The sequence below is a fragment of the Papaver somniferum genome, chromosome 7 (genome assembly GCF_003573695.1).
Source record: "Papaver somniferum cultivar HN1 chromosome 7, ASM357369v1, whole genome shotgun sequence".
Classification (NCBI taxonomy): Eukaryota; Viridiplantae; Streptophyta; class Magnoliopsida; order Ranunculales; family Papaveraceae; genus Papaver; species Papaver somniferum.
In genome coordinates this window covers 257,523,678-257,544,410 of record NC_039364.1, presented here as the reverse complement: position 1 = coordinate 257,544,410, position 20,733 = coordinate 257,523,678, and the positions used below count along the sequence as shown (strand labels likewise).

The window sequence follows — 20,733 nt, the reverse complement described above, 5'->3', positions numbered from 1 at the left end:
AGAAAATTCATGTTCGGTTGAGGTAATATAATTATCTTTGTTTTTCTTCCGGAATACAGTTTCATTGAACTATTTGACCAATGTAATGGAAATCTACTAATTCGGAGGGAATTGATCCTAAGAATAAAATTCTTAATTACAAATAGTTCATTTGTCCCTTTCGGCTCAAAATTTGGTTGCATTTCCTAAGAATTGGATTACCCAGCATCCAACTCCTTAAAACAAACACGTTGTTAAGGAGGTTCTAAGTATGTCTTATGCCATTTCTTCATAACATCTAAAGAGTTCAAATATCCAAACTCTTTTATAGCAAGTGCCTAGGTGAAGTATTTATCTGTGTTGAAATCACAAGTCATAAAAAGATGATAAAAGTCTACTACCTGGTTAGAAACTAAAATTTACACCACTATTTACTATGGTTTTTGGAATAAAAAAAATAAAAACTAATAATTGAATGAAAAAGATATAAAATGTTTGGAAGCATGATAATATCGTCTGTAGAGATTTTTACCATAAAGTTTTTAATCCGAACAATATAAAGTAATCAAATCAATGATTAACATCAACTTAATATAACGAAACTAAGAATAGAAATAACAGAAAGGATTCAATCTCGTCTTATTCACAAACTACCTTCTAGCGGTTCAATTTCCTTGACATCTGACTGACTCGTATATTTTATAAATTTTGTAATTTTAGAAACTATAAGTTTGTAATGTCTAAAGATTTTAGGTCAATGCCTTGGCATGTGCTTTGGATAGATATGTATATGCAAAATTGTGCACACAAATAGTCCTTAATTTTCTGGTTGCATATCTAAACAACGTATGAGCATGATAATTCATTTACTATTCTCAAGTGCACAAAGTACAAATCATTACGTGTGACAACTAACAATTTCAATTCAGTACCTATACATTGTACGGATGATACATGAAATTGGCACTGTTAATCCTTATGAGTACCCAAATTCAATCCCAGCAAGTTTGGTCACTTTTCACATGCATTAGAGAGATTTTGTTTTCTTTACTTGCATGATTGTCCGCACTGATTCTTATGACTCGAATCTTAATTAGCCAGACTCAACGGCCTTTAGTATCCAGTTAGGCATGAAGCCGTGAACTAAACAAAACTAATTAAGTACATATGCCAAATTATTTACAACACCACAACTTGCGCTTTTTAGAGCTCCCACTTTTCAGGTATGCTTGAGGCCTAGTTTTGGGACATCTATTTAGATGGGAAGATGACAAGGTTCGTTACTTTGGCTAGCTCTCCCAAGCCTTTACGGTTAATTACCAAAGGTTTATAAGAACTCTATTATTGGAGCTTAGAAGTCAATGTTTTTTTGGAGGATTTTTATGGTCATGAAGTAGTAAATGAAGCTATCCCTTATCACACCATAATCCTAATGTCTATTATATCCCTACCAGAATTTCACTATTCATAAAAAAATAATAATCCTAAATTTATAATCTTCTCCTTCTCCTTCTCTTTTCATTGATAAATCATGATGAAGATAATGATCATGATTTCATCACGATGAAGATCATAAAAAAACAACTAAAAATCTATTATCTTCTCTCATCCTTCTCTTCTCATTCATAAATTAAGATGAAGATGATGAGCATAATTTCATCATGATGAGGATGATAATTATAAAGAAAACCGAAAACTATTTTCTTCTCCTTCTCTTTTTCATTCAAATATCATGATAAAAATGATGAGCATCATAGAAATAAAAAACTAAAAAACCCACCATTTATTTTTGTTTTAAATGGTTAAAAAAAACCAATTTGATGAATTTCGGGTAAAAAAATAGTTTCTAAAAATGTTTACGGCCGTGAGTTCTTAGATTCCCAACCGTGAATCAAGATTACGGTTGGGATAATTTGTCGACCCAACCGAGAGTCCATATTTCGGCTTGGTTTTTCCAACCGAAAGATTTTTCGATATTTTTTTTTTTGGTTTCATAACCTAGCCGAAAGTGCTATTACGACTGAGATAATTTGTCGAACCAACCGTAGAACGCAAAAACGGTTGGGAAATGATAGTGTTTCAAGCCGTATTTTTTATTTACGGACGGGAAATATAGAATTCCTAGACGAAATCATTTTTCTATTTTTTTTTGTTTCTAGAAACAGTTAAGGTTGGGTTTTCCCAGCCATAACTGCAATTTCGGCTAGGTTTTCCTAGCCGTAACAACAATTTCGGCTGGGTTTTCCCACCCGTAACTGATTCTGGAAACCCAAAAAAATCAAAAAACTAATTTCGGTTGGAATAACTAAGCCGAAACATGTACTTTCGGCTGGGAATCTAAGAACTCCCAGCCGTAGGCACCTTCAGAATTTTTTTTTTACCCAAAATTCATAGAATCATATTTTTTAACCATTTAAAAGCAAAAATAAATGCTGGATTTTCTTAGGTTTTTTTTTATGATGATCACCATCTTTATTATGATCTATGAAAGAGAAGGAGAAAGAGAAGATAATAATTTTGGGTTTTCTCTATGATCGTCGCTCTCATCGTGATGAAACTATGATCATCATCTTTATCATTATTTATGAATGACAAGAGAAGGATTCGGTGAAGATAACTAATTTAGTTTTTTTTTAATGATCTTCATCATGATGAAATCATGATCATCATGATTCGTAAATGAGAGGAAAAGGAGAAGGAGAAGAAGATAGATTTATGATTTTTATTTTTTTGAGGTAAAGGTGTTTTTGACTTTTTGTTATTCCTTGAGTCCCCCTTATCCATTTTTTGACTACACATAGCATTTTAGCCTCCAAAAACCCAACCCTCTACAGCCCCAATAATAGAGTTCGTTTACAATTTTTTTTATTATCGACTTACTGATGAATGTTCAGCCTAATATTGTTCTCATAGGGCTTACCCTTTATTAAAGGGAGCCCTTCCATAAATTTTCGATGGCCCTAAGGCCAATGAGGGGATTTGGGAATAATTTTCAACCAGCAATTAACGCGCCTTTGTTATTACCTCATTAGCTGCGTCCTTGCCCCAAGCACAAAGATCTATCCCAAGGTTTATAATCATATCAAAAAAGCTAAGAAGCAAAGAATGAAAGAGCAAGAAATAAGAAAATGATAAAAATTGTAAACTAAAACTTTCATCATTACTGCTCCAGTTTCAGAGATAAAGACGGGAAGACAAACTAATTATATTTGATGCTATAACAGATCAGGAAATTTTTTCCTTGTTTTTTCTCTTTGAGATACCTTTAGTATTACTTCTGCCCCGTACGGAAGGTATATAATACTCCATTCTCAATATACCAAGAATTTGACAACTAATTTATGTATCCATGAAAACCAGTTTACTCAAACATCTTATTTTGTAAATTTTGTAATGGGAAATTATCAAAAATCAATGAGAAAAGAAATGATCTAAATTTGGATTAATTCTTTTATGTTTTTGAGCAAATCAATTCTTTAGGGATGTATATAACTTTATAAGTACAAATGCACATATGAATATTTCTTATTTTCTAATTGCACACTATTTAAAACGATCATCACAATTTAATTATAACATTTGTTTCATGATAAAGATTGTTTCGTATCTAAGTAGCCCTTCTAGTGTGTTGTGACGTGCTCTGTATGATGTGCCGTCCTTTTAAAACATTTGTTTTCATTGGCTTCATTGAATATTTCCAATTTAAACTTTCCCTCAAACAAACCAATCCACTGATATTTTTTGCACATTGAAGCTTCTCTCTGTTTGCTAGATTTCGGTATGAAACGAAAAGGGTTTAACTGAAAGGCAGTGTTTTGATACATTAATCGGGGTAGAATGTACCCAATACTATCAGGATTGTCATACCAAAGCCGGCCTTGCTCTTTCCAAAAGGTTTAAAGCAAGCTCATGTTCTTCTTTTACTCTACCATGAGACTATTGCCAGATTACAATTTTCAAGATCCAAACGGAAGTCATCTGGAAATTCAAATCCAGAAAAGCTTTGTAAGATCACCAATGTAAATTCTAGTCACGCAATGTTAAATTTCGGCATTTGGCGTTATATTACAGAAGCCCATCTGCAGTACATGGGCCTTGTTGCGCCAAATCCTGCGGAAGCGTTAGGTTTCACTGCTACAACGGTACCTCGGTATTGCTAAGAACACAATCACACACACAAGAAGAACAAGTATTTAACGAGGTTGAATCCTAGGGAAGGAATATCAATTTTATATATCACCGTATAGGTTGGAATATACAAAGCTCAAGCAGAGAAGAAGAGAACTCTTACTAGTTCTGGTGTGTTTTCTCTAGTTCTCTCTATGGCTATTTATATACATAAATAGGAGTGGACACATTCCTTAACAAGGATTACTTTCCTACAAGTATAGGGTTTCCTAACTTAGCTCTAAGAGACAAGCCTCTTAAGATGCTATACTTATGACACAAGTACTTGGTTTCCTTAACCAACTAGATTTCCTAATCTATACCTTGACCGACCTACCAACAATTCTCCACCTCGGATCATGCATTCATGCATGAGACGATCAATAGATAAAATCACCTCCATCTTCCAACGTCGATTGAACCATCACTGGCTGCCTACGTATCCTCAATAGGAATCAAACCCGACCGTAGTTCTCTTAAATGGCCTTGCTAGAAGGCCTCCACCAGGTTCCTAAGAACCTCTACCCCAAAAGGGTCTCTTACCAAACTGGAAGGATGTGGATCAATTTCGAACAATGTCGAAACTTGATCCCAGACACTATTTTAGTCAACATATCAGCCGGATTGTCTTTGGTATCGATCTTCACAAGTAGAATGTCTTCTTCTTCAAGAATTTCTCTCACAAAGTGAAATCGTACGTCTATATGCTTGGTTCTAGTATGATGCACTTGATTCTTAGCCAAATAAATTGCACTTAGACTATCACAATGCACAGGAAGTTGGTCTTGCACAACTCCTAAGTCATCTAGTAAACCTTGTAACCATATAGCCTCCTTAAATGCTTCTGTCACTGCCATATACTCCGCTTCCGTAGTTGAAAGCGCCACAATAGACTGCAAGATTGATCTCCAACTAACTGGTGCTCCTGCTACGGTAAATACATACCCTGTAGTTGAACGTCTCTTGTCCAAATCACCAGCATAGTCAGAATCCACATACCCAACACACAACTGATTGTTACTTCTATCCTTCACAAACTCCAAGCCAACATCAACCATACCATAAAGATACCTCAAAATCCATTTCACAGCTTTCCAATGTCCGGACAATGCATATAACGGCTGACCATACTAACTGCATGTGAAATGTCTGGCCTTGTACATACCATTATATACATCAAGCTACCAACAACCTCAGCATATGGGACTTGGACCATATACCTTCGTTCTTCTTCGGTAATGGAAGACATACGAGCATTTAACTTAAAATGAGCAGCAAGGGGAGTACTTACATATTTAGTTCCTTCGTAGACACCAAACTTCTGTAACACTTTCTTCAAATATGCCTTTTGAGACAAACAAAACTTACCCTTTTCTATGTCACGTTGAATCTCCATACTAAGATCTTAGCCTCTCCCAGATCTTTCATCTCAAACTCAGATGACAACTTGCACTTCAAATTATCGATTTCTTTCTTGTTATTCGATGCAATCAGCATATCATCGACATACAAGAACAAATATATGAAAGACCCATCACGTAGCTTCTTGAAGTATACACAATGGTCATAGTGACTTCTTGTGTATGTTTGGCCTATCATAAACTGGTCAAATCGCTTGTACCATTGTCTTGGAGACCTCTTCAGCCCGTACACCGATCTCTTCAGTTTACATACACAATCTTCTTTTCCAGCAACCTTGAACCCACTCGGCTGAGTCATATAGATCTCCTCTTCTAGATCACCATGTAAGAACGCCGTCTTAACATCTAGCTGAACTAGGTCTAAATCATATTGTGCTACCAAGGCCAACAAAATACAGATTGATGAGTGTTTTACCACCGGAGAGAACACCTCATTGTAGTCAATCCCTTCTCTTTGGGCATAACCTTTTGCAACTAACCTTGCCTTGTAGCGTACTTGATTCACCAAAGATCCTTCTTTCTTAGCATATACCCACTTGCACCCTATGGCCTTCTTACCGTTCGGAAGCTTCATAAGAATCCATGTCTCATTCTTGTAAATAGACTCCATCTCATCCTGCATTGCTCCTTCCCATTCTTTACACTCTGCACTGCGTACATCTTCTAAATAGGAAGTAGGAGTACCATCTTCAACAACAAGTAATGCATAAGCAACAAAATCATTCATCCAAACAGGTTTCCTGGTTGATCTTCTCGGTTTGCTGGTTGCTATGGTCTCCATGACCGTAGCTTCTGTATCTTCTACTGACTCTTGTTCCTCTTCCTCAACAGTGTCACTATCATTTGGAACTTCAGTAATTACCTCTCTTGCAGACCTAATGTCTTCAGAAGTATTCTGGACAGATACAAACTTAACTGGAATTGTTGGAGTTGCATCAATCTCCACCTGCTGCAAAGGCTCACTAGTACTGGTGCTTCTGTCCTCCACCTGCCGAGAACCCCAAGAATTTACCATAGACATCTCATCGAACATGACATCTCTACTCATGACTACCTTCTTTTCAACTGGATTCCAAATCTTGAACCCTTTCACTCCACTCTTCCTACCCACAAAGATTCCTTTCACGGCACGAATATTAAGCTTATTTTCACTAACATGATACCACGCAGGACAACCAAAGATATGAATTGACTCATAGTCATAAGCTGGTTTACCAAACCATTTCTCCATAGGATTTTTACCTTCTAATGCAGCTGATGGCAACCTATTAATGAGGAAGCACACATACGTAACTGCCTCAGCCCAAAACGCTTTACCTTATCCAGTATTAGATAACATACATTGTACCTTCTCCAGCAAAGTAAGATTCATGCGTTCAGCTACCACATTCTGTTGCGGTGTCTTCTTAACTGTGAAGTGTCTCTTTATCCCCTCATCCTGACATACTTGCAAGAACGGATCACTCTTGTACTCTCCACCATTGTCCGAACGTAGTACTTTGATCTTTTTGCCAGTTTGAGTCTCAGTTGCTTTTTTCCACCTCACAAAGATTTCTAGGACTTCATCCTTATGCCTCATGGTGTACACCCATACGCGCCTAGAATAATCATCAATGAACGACACAAACCAATGTTTCCCTCCCAATGATGCATTCTTGGAAGGACCCCAAACATCTGAGTGAACATAGTCAAGAACTCCACTAGTATTGTGGATAGCTGTGCCAAAGCTTGTTCTCGTTTTCTTTCCCTTAAAACAATGTTCACAAAATGCTAACTTGCAGGCAATAGCACCTTTCAACAAGTCTTGTTGAATCAACCTATGCAACGACTTCTCACCTGGATGTGCAAATCTCATGTGCCACAGCTTTGTCTTCTCGTCAGCTGCACTCTCGATGTGTTCAGAAATAGATACATCCCCTGTTATTGTACTCCCAATCAAGTAGTACAAGTTATGATGATGTGTGCCCTTCATGATTACCATAGATCCAGAGATTACCTTTAGAATACCATTTTCAGCGACTATCTTATAGCCTTTAGCTTCCAAAGATCCGAGTGAAATCAGATTATTCTTTATGGCAGGTAAAAATCTTACCTCCTTCAGCTCTTTAACCATACCATCATGCATCTTGATACGAACACTACCAGTCCCAATCACCTTGCAGATATGATTGTTTCCCATACATATTTCTCCATCAAGCTCTTCAAAACTTGAGAACCAGTCCCGATATGGACATATATGATACGTTTATCCAGTATCAAATACCCATGTACCATCTGTAATAGTACAATCTGATGGTGTCACAGTCAGCGAGAAATCAGAAGCATCATCTGATTCTTCATTACCTTTAGCAATGTTCACCTCGGTATTACTATTATCTCCTTCTCTTGCCTTACGCTTGATACAATCCTTAGCCCAATGACTAAAGTCATGGCACCAAGCACACTTATCTTTTTGCAGTCGTGTTCTACTCTTAGAACGTCCTCTACCTTTACCATAAACACCAGTCTTCTTTCTCTTGTCTGTTGAACGACCTCTTGCAAGAAGCAAATCATTGTTAGCTTCACTTGCAAGATCATCATGATCCATCTTCCTGAACTCCTCACTACGCAATGCTGTAGTGACCTCTACGTATGTCATATTTTCCTTGCCGTGCGTTAATGCTTTAATCACGGGTTCATACTTTTTAGGAAGAGAGTTTATCAGACACAAAGCTTGTTCCTCGTCGTTGATCTTCTCATCGTAGTTAACCAACTCAGCAAGAAGTTTATTATATGAATCTAAGTGCTCGGTTAGGGTTGCACATCTCTTCATGTTATAGCGATACAAATTCCTTTTAAGATGTATCCTATTGGCCACGTTCTTCACAAGGTATTCCTTCTCTAGCTTTTCCCATAGATCCTTAGCTGAAGTCTCGTGTTGATAATTAACTCTTACTGCAGTTGCTAAACACCCTCGTATCGAAGTAAGACATAATTTATTCATCTTGTTCCATTGCTTTTCAGACATCTCCACTGCCTGACCTTCTAGAGCTTCTTCTAGGTCAAGATGAACAAGAGCATCCATTACGTATGTTCTCCGTAAACCTTCCTGTAAACTTTTCTACCTTGAGTTGTGATCTATGTGAATGAAGTATTTCTTCTTTTGTTTCTTTATCTTTATTTGTGGACTCCGAATGTTCTCCTAAAGGATTTTTCGGATCAACTGTGTCGTCCCCGTCAACCATTGTTCACAAACAACCAAATATAGATAAAAAAACAGAACCTTTGAGATTAGTATTACCTCAAGCAATCTTCAGAAAAATACCTTCACTTCAACTACAATCCGAGTACCCGTATCCAAGAGCGTCTCTTTGCTATGATACCAATTGTTGCGCCAAAACCTACGGAAGCGTTAGGTTTCACTGCTACAACAGTACCTCGGTATTTCCAAGAACACAATCACACACACAAGAAGAACAAGTATTTAACGAGGTTGAATCCTCGGGAAGGAATATCAATTTTATATATCACCGTATATGTTGGAATATACAAAGCTCAAGCAGAGAAGAAGAGAACTCTTACTAGTTCTGGTGTGTTTTCTCTAGTTCACTCTATGGCTATTTATACACATCAATAGGAATGTACACATTCCTTAACAAGGATTACTTTCCTACAAGTATAGGGTTTCCTAACTTAGCTCTAAGAGACAAACCTCTTAAGCTGCTATACTTAGGACACAAGTACTTGGTTTCCTTAACCAACTAGATTTCCTAATCTAGACCTTGACCGACCTACCAACAGGCGTGACACCGGAGGCATCCCCTAAAATAGAAATTAGCGTTTAGTCCCAAAATTGTTGGGTTTTAGACGTTCTAGTCCATCCCATTCAGGCCTAACACTGGTTAATCCTAATTTACCAAATGATGAACGGGTTAGTCCAAATCTTATCGATTCGGTCCAAATTGAATTTTATTGATCCCTAAAATGACCCGATCTCATTTGGACTACTTCGCCTGTGTCAATTATCTCTTGTCTCTCTATTTTTTTCAATCTTTCAGAGATCTCCTTTTTTATCCGCTGAAAAATTACTTCGCAGTCGCTTCGATCATCAAAACTAGGTTTTTCTAATTGATTCAGTCTTTTCAAATGCGATAAGTAGGAAATCATCATCATCATTTCTTCTTCGATTTTGTTTTTTTATTCGATTTTTTATCGATATTGAATGTCTGCTCTTTGGATCAGTCAAAAAACTGTTCGACCTTTTATCACTATCTTCACTTTATTGAACAAAACGTTGAATGTTTTTGTATCTTGATGATTCAGCTATTTTTTGAATTATTTCGGTTTGATTTTTCATTTTAGGTTTTTGATTTTGATAAAAATTTGATGTGAAATTGAAGAAACTAATAACGATGGATTTGAAATAGAGAGTGACTGGTGATGGGGATAGAGAAGAAGAAGAATTTGTGATCCATCTAGGGCGGATTATAACAGGTATGTTCGTATAGTTTTTTGATTATGTTATGAGGATTTTGTTAATTTGGCATTTCTGAATTTGATGTTGTACATTTGAGGTACAGTTTTCTCAATTATTTTGTATTTTCATCACCACTACCACAAATCTATAGTATAGCCATGTTTATATGTGGAAATTCCACTTATATTCCAATATAGACAAGATTAATAGGAAGAAAAAAAATGAAAGAAGGGATAATTGGTCATAGGCCAGGAACGTATACAAAACTAATTGAAACTTGCACCAATTATTGTGTCACAGTCTGTAAGATCTAAGCACGAGGATCAATGGGGTACATTAGCTAAGTTGAGCCGCCAAGACCGAGAAACCACAGTAGTAGTACATATCTACATTCCGGGTCTTCTTCATTCATATTGTTTTAACTATACTAGTGTAAAGACGGAAAAATGTAGAGTAAACTATATGTGTATTAGTATAAATTTTTGTATACTAGATGGTAGATATTTCAGTACGTAGCCTTATTAGGTATTTAAATTTCACAAAATGGTATGCACTGTCTTGTTTGTTAGGTTTTGGAGTACTGTGTCTACAATAATTTTATAAGGCTGGGGCATGTCAAACGTATATGGTTTACATGTACCAATTGATTTCTTTTTTGTTTTTATAATCACAAATTCAGTTAAAACATGTATTCTGATAAGGAATCTCAATGTAGAGAAATGCTTAATTGAGTTGTCATTACAACTAGGAAGGTTTGGCGTTGATTGGATTGTTTGAGTTATATTTGATTTTTTTTGATAATAATTTGGAGAAGTAAGGATGTTTAACCATTTTACACACTCAAAATGATCTTGGTGGGCGGGAACAAGCATCCAGGGACCAGCAAAGTTTGTTGTGGGCATAGTTATCTCAGCAAGTTCACTTCCACGTCTTTGCGCCTCCAGAACATAAATGTAGGGTGGTTTACAGGAAATATTCCAGTCCAAACGTAGTGTTTCTATAATTTTGTTTTTAATCTTTATTTTAAGAAAAAATATTAATTTTTTTTTATGTGATTCAGATATTTTATTTATTATCTGCTGGAGTTAAGATCTTTGCTGATCAGGTATGTTTTCTTTAACCTCCCGTTCTAAAGATCATCTCTAAAACATTTATGATTTTTCTTCTTCTAATGTGTATGTAGTTCTATACATAGTGCTTTCTAATGTATACATAGTTGTACACCTATTCTTAATGTTTACATAGTTGTACATCTGTTGATTGTTAATGTGTGCATTTTTGTACACGTGGTTGTTCTTGTGTACGTAGTTGTACGTCAGTTGATTCATATGTACATTGTTAACATGGACATAGTTGTACACCTGTTTATCCTTCATGTGTACATAGTTGTACGCCTATAGATTGTTAATGTGTATGTAGTTGTACACATGCTGATTATTTTTTGCTTATCAATTGAATTAAATGTTGATGTCTTATCAATCGTATCTTACACAGCTTCACTTAATTTCAATTTACAGATGTTTTTGGCTATACTTGATGTTAAAAACTTGTTCGTTCATCTGGTATGATGGTGAGTCTCCCCATATTCTGCTTTATGTTTGTAATTAATGTACCATTTTGTACTTTATGTGCTCCGAGTGGTGCAAAGAATGCATTCTTCCAGTTAATCATTGTACACTATGTTGTTTTTTATTCAAGTGTTCCTTGTCATGCTTCTGTAAAAGAAGTATTATATATACAGTGGCCATACAACTCTGCATTTTTGTAGCGTTATTGACGTGTCAATTCTTTGTTGACTCTGGATTCTGGTAGTTATAGTCAGGACATTCTGGTTTTTATCGAAAAACATGTTTGTGATCTACTTAATCTGCAAGTATTAGACATTTTTTATTCTGCAAGGACTTTTACACATGATAAGACTTATGAACTTCCAAGATTTTGTCGTACTTTTCTTTTTGTAAGTTAACATAGATTTTGTCCAGTAACTGACATGAACTTCCTCAGGGTCTTGACCATTAACTTTCTTTGTAGAACTAACCTTGGGAGCTGTAAAGAAAGTCACATCTGTTGCTTTACAATGTGCTTATTTATGTTCTTTTCACATCTTTAGAATCTTGGATACTTTAATAGAGTTTTTTGTTTAAATTTGGTCTAGGCTGCAAGGACACCTATTTTTATCTCTTTGCATCTATTGTGCTGAATGTATACAGAACAAGCTCTATGTCAATTGTCTCAGAAAAGTATGTAACTTTCATTTCTTTGATGGATCGTTTGTCTCTAACATAAGTGTACACATGTTGATTCTTAATGTGTACATAATAGTACACATGTTGATTCTTAATGTGTACATAGTTGTACACATGTTTGCTCGTTAATATGCACATAGTTGTAAATTGAGTTGAAGCACAGTTCATAATTTCTTTTTGAGAAGTCCATAAATTAATAGAAAAGCTTTTAAATGGTCGACGTACAAAATCTATTTTATGCACATTGCTGTTTTTCTCTCGTTACCCTTGTTTTTCTACTTTGTTTGTCTTATATTTCTTTCATCCCATCTTGGCATGTTGTGATTTCTTATATTTTCTTTCTGTGGGTAACAATATCGGCAGTATGAAAACGAGTTGCATCTCAGAATAGTAAATTTGGCAAGGTAAACCAGTTTTACTTCACTATACGAGGTGTACTTATTTGTACACCAGTTTTACGCAGTATACTTTTTAGTGCACCAGTTTTATCTTACTGGTTGTAAGTCATGAACTTTGTTTCTACAGTGATTATGTACCAGAAACTGTGAAGCTATAGTATTTGCATTCTTACTTGTCTACTACAGCGACCTTATGACATTCAAGGGGTTTGTTATGGATTTTTTGTTTTTGGGTACTTTTAGTTGAACTGGTTTGGTATTAAGAAATTTTAAATTTTTACATAGTGGGTTGTTTTATTTTAGCACAATTTAGTATAACTGTAGAATGGACAAGTGATGTTTGTGTTTGTATTGGGTTTGCTATAATGTTTGTAAAATGGTATTGTTGTTGTTCTTTTGTACAGCTGAGATTTGAGTGACTTTTTAATGATTTTAATGTTGTTTTTGCTATCAGAATCAATTTGTCGAAACCATGGCTCAAAGTTGGTTATGTTGCAAGCGATTGCTCATCGTTTTTAAGCCCAGGGATGTACTACCAAAAGATGATCGAGAAGAATAAGAAATTCAACTTTTTAGGCTAGCATTAATGCTTGCAATCTCTTGAAAGCTTGAGAAAGGCTCTTAGGCAGATCAGTTCCACATGTGCCAAACAAGAGTCTTTCTCAAGCTTTGCAGAGATGGTAACTATATTGTTAGTATGCCAATAAATTCCATATAATAAAAAATGAAATAGGCTTCGAGCCGATTAATCTGATGGGTTTCAGACTGATGCATTCAGGGACCTGCCACTGTTAAGAAATGATGTGGATTTTCAAAGGAATTGTTTGACACTTTTCTTGCAGGATAATTTCTCTCTCCTACGAAATATATTGTCTTTTACTTTATAATAATGTATCTTTTACCTTGATGATTTTGGTATGCCTATTTGGTCAGGGTTTGCGCTACCTTTTTTAGGATCATTGTTTTATATCGCATGACCAGTAAAGTTAACTAGTTAGAACTGCATCACCCAAGTAGCAATTATGACGAGGAGTCTATGATGAGGAGTCTGTCTCCTTTATGTGGAGAGTCTAAAATGGTGTACAAACTGGTGCACTAGTCTATTTCCTATGAGAAGTATCCAGTTTGTGAGTAAGAATGCTTGATTTCATCATATTTTGTAGGTGTGTACATACATGTGCACCGGTGTATTTCCCATGAAAAAGTAAGTCCAAATGTGGGTATGAATGAGCGATTTCATGCTGTTTTATAGGTGTGTACAAAGTAGTACAATTGAAAATAATGGCTCCACAAGCTTATGCTTGGTATCATTATATAGACTTGTCATGCTTTTGATTAGATAATCTTATTCTAATCTGTTTCCACTGTTGTTTGAAAGCGAACGTGTCAAAGAATTGGTGAGCTTCCACGTCTAACCTGACTTGAATATTTTACCACACTGACAAAGAGAGGTATGTTTTATAATTATAATATGTTAGTCTCCTTGATCTAATCTTAGTTCAGTCTTACATAATGCTCAGAAGAATGATACTGTGTAAGCCTTGTGATCTTCGAAACGCAATGAAGGATGCTTTATTCTACCAGTGCATGGTTTGTAGAATTAGCTTGACAGTGTCACTTGGCAGTTAGGTTACCATCCTTCTATAAGTGCACTTGTATTGCAAGTGTACATATTGGTGCACCTGGAGTACAAGTATACATATTGGTATGTTGTTCATATCATAAAGATACCCTAATGGGAAAAGTAGGCCAATTGACAGAACTTGGAGGAAACACATGTTGACATAAGCTAGGTTTAGCTGTTTAGACTCACTAGATCATAATGTAAAATAGATTGGTTGGGTTGAGTATGTGGATGATAGCCAAATAGCCGGATTTGTTACCAAAGAGAAGGGACTGACTGCTAGTTTTAAAAAGGAGGGGTCTGAGCGCTGTGGTGTTGAAGGATGGATTCATTCTTCTTTGTATAGTTAAATGGGAGGCGATTTTTTTCTTTCTGATTTCTTACAGATGTGTTTTCGAGAACTTACCAAATCTGGTTCTTAATACAACCCAATAAATGATGCAACGATGCATTGTTAGATGTATATGGGAAGATGCATCTCACGATAGATTTGAAAGGACATGTGTTAGAACTGCATATAAGTGGTTATCGCAATAATAATGATATTAAAATGTGTTGTAGATTTATCCAATTCAATCTCTGATTGGACAGGGAGGAGATGGATTATGGGTGTAATCTCTGAATTAGAAGATGGCCATTTCTACTTGATATGATTGCAGCTGTAACTTGTCTTGTCTTGGATTTTCTGGATTTTTGTAGATGTATACATGTTTGTACACCAGTGTAAACTAAGATTTAAAAAAAAATGATAATTATATAGTCATATGGGTACTCTTTTTGTAAATCTCGGAAAAAGCTTTCCGAATATATAAATTTTGCGAATTTTGGACAAACGGTTTGAAAGATAAATTGTTTTTTAGTTATTTTTATATTATTTAAAATTGTTTACATCATCATGAGTCATTTTGGACTAAGCAGTAAATATTTAGACTAAATTGTAAATTAGGAAGATCATATGTGTATTTTCTATATATTAAATAAATTTTGGATTAAATTGTACCTAGTTAACTTGGGACGGACTAATCCGTACATTTTGACGCGTTTTTGAACTAAACCGTCTTTTTCCCTCACCTAAATGTATAGTCTCACATTGGCGGTTAACGGGAAATTGGAAATTTTTTGAACAAGAGTGCATGAAATATGGGGTTGCAAACTGGATTAATTTCCCAATACTTTGGTCAGTTTGAAATATATGGGGTTGCAATTTGCAAATGCTGGTGACTCAAAGAGCCGATGTAGAAGCACTTAAGAGTTCACCGTTGAAGAAATTTCATACGAGTCTTTACATGGGGGCCTAGCTCCAAAAATAAGTTCGTCCATTGAAAACGGAACGACCTCTCATTTGAATGTACTGTATACCTTTCTCTCTGTGCCTCTGCGTTAACTGAGCAACCACAGATTATATTCTCAAGTATGGCTAGCTTCTTTACCTGTTCATCGACCTGACTGACTGCAAGAAATGGTTTTGTACTTCTTTAACTTAATTTTGTTGGTGCCAAAACACTGCATATCTAAAAACCGTACAAATCCTTAAAATTTCCATAATTCCACAAAACCCTCATTCCAAAATAGGAGATTTGAAAGCCCATTTGCAGGAAACGGTGCCAAATGACATAGTATAAGATTTTGAACATGGTTCGAATTAGTCATCTACATATTGCTAAGTTTAGGTGTATTATTTAAACAAGAAATGTGTCCAAGCACGGGGATGTAGCTCAAATGGTAGAGCGCTCGCTTTGCATGCGAGAGGTACAGGGTTCGATACCCTGCATCTCCATTTCCATTTTAATTATGATTTTGCTTTGCAAATTTTTTGTGAATGGGGTAAGCGTTCGATACCCTGCATCTCCATTTCCATTTTAATTATGATTTTGCTTTGCAAACTTTTTATGAATGAGGTAAGCAGTAAGCTGCAGAGATTAGAAAATCACAGGACTGACTTTAGTGTTACCCTTCCTCTTTTTAATCCCTCCAGCAGATGTCGTTTATAGAAATTGCAAATTTGTCATCTTATATATACAAAAGATTTTTCAACTGTATAAAAGTGGCAAATTTGCACAATCTTTGTAAGATCACCCATATGGCCATGTTACTGGTAGTCGCACAGTGTTAATTTTTTTTGGAACGATTTTTTGGGGACCATGGTGTTTTTTTGGGGACCATGATTTTATTTTGGATAAAGGCATTAGAAGTAATTCTAGGTCACCCCATATCTAGTTATTTATTTAATACCTAATCTATCCTCTTAATTAATTTTAGGTTATGATTAATGAATGATTTAGTTAAAAACAATTAGTGAGATTAAATTAAAAGATGAGTTTATTATTAGTTGAGTAGAATTATTGAGAGAGTAGAATTAGAGAAGATGAAGGAGAAAAACATGGAAAATAGATTTTTTTTCCAATTCACTAAGTTTGAGTATTCAAATGATGAAAACTCATCTGATTCTTCATCTCCATCCTCTCCTAGAATATTTGTTAATCTTCAAAATGATCCGGATTTGAACTGGATTTTGAACAATTCGGTCACTTTATATGAAGAACAAGTAACGAACTCATCTGAAGCTGTAGTTCGGTTGCCCCGTGAGATGAACAAGTAACCGGACTCATCCGAAAGTATAGTTCGGTTAATTGTTCCAACACGCAGGTTACCGAACTCTCTAATAATTTCTAGGAGTTACAGCGTTATGTTCGGTTGGTTCTCAACTAACCGAACTTTGGTGTACAAAGTTCGGTTGGTTCGCAAACTGCATGCACTTTTGATCTAACCGAACTTTACGTAATATAAGAGTATATAAGTTTACAAAGTTCGGTTCTTTCGCAAACTTGAACCTAATAGCTAACCAGCCGAACTCTGAGTTCGGTTTCTGCGATAAAATTGTGAAGTTACCGAACTTAACAAACAAAAAAAATGTGAAGTTCCAGCGTCTATTGGCTAAGTTCGGTTACTTTGTAGTTTTAAAATTTTTTGCGAACAAACCGAACTCTATTGGCTAAGTTCGGTTATTTTGGAACTCAACATAGTGGCCACAACAACACAGTTCGGTTAGACTGGATTTGTTTTTTTTTTTTCGGTTCTAAGGGTGGAGTTCGGTTACTTTGTAATTTTAAATTTTTTTGCGAAACAACCGAACAGAGAGTTCGGTGACTTAGTTTTAAATCCAATAGAATCAAACTGTTCTTCGTGTTCTTCATTTTCAAGAAGTTCGGTTAGTAAACTAGGTTTTTTTGGAAAATCGACCTAACCGAACATGGCTCTGTAACTCCTATTAAAACCCTATTTTGATAATTTCTATTCGATTGAAGCAATCAAAATCAAATTAAAGCGAAGGGTTTGTTCTCCGGAGTGGTCCCATGGCAGAATTAGATTGCGGCTGGCGTCTTTTATACTCGATAAAATTATTATGTAACCGAACTTAATTGTGATTGCATTGATGTTGTTACATTTCTTAAACAGGCGGCGGTGGTGGTGGTGGGAGGAATTGGTGGTGGTAATCGGTGGTTGGTGGTGGTGGTAATCGACGGTGGTGGGCGGTGGTGGTGGTAATCGGTGGTTGGTGGTGGTGATAATCGGAGCTGGTGGTGGTGGTAATCGGCGGTGGTGGGAGGAGGTGGTGGTTATATATATAGGTGGTTATTAGGTTGGTTTTAAATTAAATTAGGTTAAAGGTAGGTTAGTTATTTCAATGTTTTAGGACACCCCTTATCATTATAGGGAAGTTAGCCTAATAAAACCATGGTCCCCTCAAAAAAACCATGGTCCCTGAAAAAATCATTCCTTTTTTTTTGACATTCGACATTTCGTGTAAGATAATAAAAGCCCATTTGCAGCACATGGGCCTGGCACTGGAAGCATCCGCTAAACATATTGTCTCACATCGGCTGTTAACGGAAAAATTGAAATTTTTTGGGAAGTCTATGAATATATACAGCTCAGTTCACTCTGGATTAACTTCCCGTTACTTTGGTTAGTTTGAAATACAAGGTCAGTTGCACTCAAGAGCCGATGTATTTGCCATCATTGGTGTTCACTGTCATATTTTTGGCCATAATTACTACCGTCTATTGCCATTACTCATAGTATGGTCATTTTTATTTGTGGGAGTAAAATCATCTGGGAATCTGGGATAGGTGTCAGATTAATATGGACAACTAGCATAGTCCAGATATAGGACAATTTATTCATATCTTTGATCATTCCTATTTTCACCCCACTACCAATCCCAATGCTAAAATCATTCTCCTCTTCACCGTTAAGATTGTGACATCTATTGTCCAAATTCTGGACTAGCTCTAGCAAGGTCGGAACTTAATTAGATGTAGCTGTACAACGAGAGGCTGTGTTTACTCTGCCAGTTTGGAATACCAAAAGTTTATTTACTTGGAGAAAGTGTCCAGTCAGAGAAAGGGGTTTGTGGCTTAGCAGTCTGCATTTCTTCTTTCCGATTAATTGCCGTTTTGATTTGTATGTTTGAATTAAACTGATGAGTTGAGTTGAATCGTATTAATACATATTTGTCCCTAAGTGAAGGAAGCTTAAGCTTAATTTATATGCCTAGGGAGAATTATGAAGAGTTAAAGACACAATGGGTATGGCTAGAGCGCTAAGAGTCCAAGTAGCTAATCATCCAGGTAAGTACCTTTGTATTCCTTTGCAATGAGGAAGAATTTTTGAGAAAATTTATTCTGAATTGCTAGAGAAACTTAGTAACAGAATGGCAGGGTGGAAATCTAAATCCTTGAACATAGTTGGCAGGTCAGTTATTAAATCTGTTCTTGACCCCATATCGAACATGTTATGTTTATGCTTAAATTACCTTACGGTTTAATCAATAAGATTGATAAATTTAGGATTTTTTTCCTGTGAGATATAGATGCTAGGAAAATGCATAATGTTAATTGGCAGACAGTTTGTAGTCCTATGATTAATGGTGGTCTAGGGTTAAGAGACATGGATCTGAATAATCTTGCTTTGCTTGCTAAGATGGCTTGGAGGATTAGTGAAGACCCAAACTCTGAAGTGGCTAGTATGTTAAAGGCTAAGTACTTCAAAGATGGGGATTTCTGGTCTAGTAGTACTAAATGTGGGTTTCTGCTAGTTGGAGAAGTTTAGTGAAAGGAAAAGATATTATCAAAGGTAGTCTTAGGTGGTGCATAGATGATGGGAGTAAAATGGACTTTAGGAAGAACACTTGGATTAATGATATCCCTCTTGCTGCTATTACTAATATTAATTCTGTTAATATCCCTAGTCTTACTGTTAAGAATGTTATTAACTCAGACACTAGGAAATGGGATTTGGCAGGTGTTAATCAATTTATATCTGATGAGGTTAAGAGACAGATTAACTCTATAGCTATTCCGGCGAGTGAGGGAAGAGTAGATACTAGAATCTGGGATCATGGGAGAGACGGTAGAGTGAGTGTTAAAGAGGCTTACAATTTTCTCATTTCTAGGAAAGTTGGTACGAATAGTACCAATGTCAACTGGAATTTTCTGTGGGGGATCAAATGCCCACAGAAAATCAAATTATTTTTGTGGAACTTTGCCACAATAAACTATATCTTAATGAGTCTCTCTATCGCAAAGGTATTTCTTCAACCCCTGGTTGCTCATTTTGTGATCGTGACTTTGAAACTGTTTATTATTTATTCATTAGTTGTTCTTCATTTTCCCCAATCTGGAACAAGTTGCATGATATGACAGGTTCAAGAATTGATTTGGATGTTATGTCGCCTAATTACTTAAAATAGTTACTTTCTATGGATGTTTTTGTGGGTAGTATTAGGTGGTGTTACATTGTTCCTCATGTTTTGTTGAGTATATGGAATAGTAGGAACATATTAATCCATGAAAAGGAGAGGTTTGTTGCTCTAAAGACTCTTGCTTTCGCCATCAGGAAGGCAAGAGAATATTATCTCACAGTTGTCCAGGTGGAGGAGAGAGTTACTTGTATGCGAGAAATATTTGTTAAGTGGAATTTACCTAAGCCTGGATACTATAACTTGAACACGGATGGTGCTTCATCTAACTCTAGTTTTGCAGGTATTGGAGGGGTCGTTAGAAATGATGCTGGTTCTTTTGTGGCAGGCTTTGCTAAGTTCATCTATCAAAATGGGAGCAATGTGGCTGAAGTGTGGGCTGCAAGAGAAGGTCTGCTTATTGCTATCGATCCATTTGGGAATAACAAAGCTTGAAGTTGAATGCGATTCAACCTACATTGTTCAACTTTGCAATGGCGGGGTTACACCACCTTGGTAACTTAAGGCTCTTGTCCAGGACATTGTCGACTTGAAGAAGAGATTTGAAGACCTTGTCTTTGTTCATGAATATAGAGAATCCAATTATGTTGCTGATACTCTGTCCAAGAAAGCTTCTGAGATAATTTTAGAGGGGGTGTGGTTTAATAACCCACCAGTAGAAATAGTCAATAATCTTGTTAC

At 36.0% G+C, this 20,733-nt stretch overlaps 1 long non-coding RNA gene, 1 other non-coding gene and 1 pseudogene across 6 annotated transcripts; 2 read left to right on the top strand and 1 right to left on the bottom strand.

Annotated features, from left to right (window-relative positions):
• Positions 1 to 2,892: 2,892 nt before the first annotated feature.
• Positions 2,893 to 3,038, bottom strand: LOC113300662 (annotated as a pseudogene).
• Positions 3,039 to 9,559: 6,521 nt separating this feature from the next.
• Positions 9,560 to 15,057, top strand: LOC113300184. Of its 5 annotated transcripts, none has more exons than XR_003335578.1 (6): positions 9,560 to 10,040; positions 10,900 to 10,976; positions 11,084 to 11,128; positions 11,541 to 11,593; positions 13,122 to 14,118; positions 14,883 to 15,057. It is a non-coding gene; the product is annotated as an uncharacterized LOC113300184 (long non-coding RNA). The 5 variants fall into 5 exon arrangements; XR_003335581.1 differs by having other exon boundaries at positions 10,893 to 10,976; XR_003335579.1 differs by having other exon boundaries at positions 10,842 to 10,976.
• A 938-nt stretch (positions 15,058 to 15,995) lies between these two features.
• TRNAA-UGC lies at positions 15,996 to 16,068 on the top strand. The gene has a single exon. It is a non-coding gene; the product is annotated as a tRNA-Ala (tRNA).
• Positions 16,069 to 20,733: the final 4,665 nt, after the last annotated feature.